Source organism: Fukomys damarensis, unplaced genomic scaffold (assembly GCF_012274545.1).
Source record: "Fukomys damarensis isolate Sample0158 unplaced genomic scaffold, DMR_v1.0_HiC HiC_scaffold_32, whole genome shotgun sequence".
NCBI classification, from domain to species: domain Eukaryota; kingdom Metazoa; phylum Chordata; class Mammalia; order Rodentia; family Bathyergidae; genus Fukomys; species Fukomys damarensis.
This window is the reverse complement of record NW_022900944.1, coordinates 12,123,600-12,124,160: the sequence shown is the minus strand read 5'-3', so window position 1 is coordinate 12,124,160 and position 561 is coordinate 12,123,600. Positions and strand designations below refer to the sequence as shown.

General features: G+C 60.8%; 1 protein-coding gene across 1 annotated transcript in view; it reads right to left on the bottom strand.

Moving 5' to 3' along the window:
• Irx3 (iroquois homeobox 3) overlaps positions 1 to 561 on the bottom strand; it is a 5,655-nt gene that overhangs the window by 2,897 nt on the left and 2,197 nt on the right. The gene's annotated exons all lie outside the window — the stretch shown is intronic.

The window sequence follows — 561 nt, the reverse complement described above, 5'->3', positions numbered from 1 at the left end:
GCTCCCTCCTCTCCGCAGCAGGACGGCCTGTGCCCGCGCCGCGCCCGCACTGCCCTCCTCTACCCGAGCAGTGTCGCGCCTCTCTTCCTTTCGCCCTCCTCTACTTTTCACGCCCCCTCCTCTCCCTTCCTCTCCCCTCCCCTCGCCGCGTCCCTCTTTGCCCCCAGGATCGCTTCCGCTCCTCGCGCGCTGTCCCCGTCCTGGACACTAGGAAACTCTCCTGTTTTCTTCTTTCCCCCTTTTCTCACTATTGCCCTTTCTCCTCTTTTTGTTCTCTTCACTTTTTCTTCTCTCACGCGTCTTTTAAATCCCTCTCTTTACTCACAATACTCTTCCTTCCACTTTCCTGCCCTCTGTGCCCTGGGCTCGGGCGGCCTAAAGTTGTGGGCACTTAGGGTGCTGCGCGGGGGGTGTGTGTCCCAGTCTGTGAGTCTGTCTCCGCCCTTCACCCTCCCTCGCCCTTCCCTAAATCTCAGGTCTGACGTCGCGCCCTCTTATTCGACTTTTCCTAGCGTCTCCTCCCGGAGTCGCCAATCGCCGGGGCGCCTTCCAGGCGAGGCC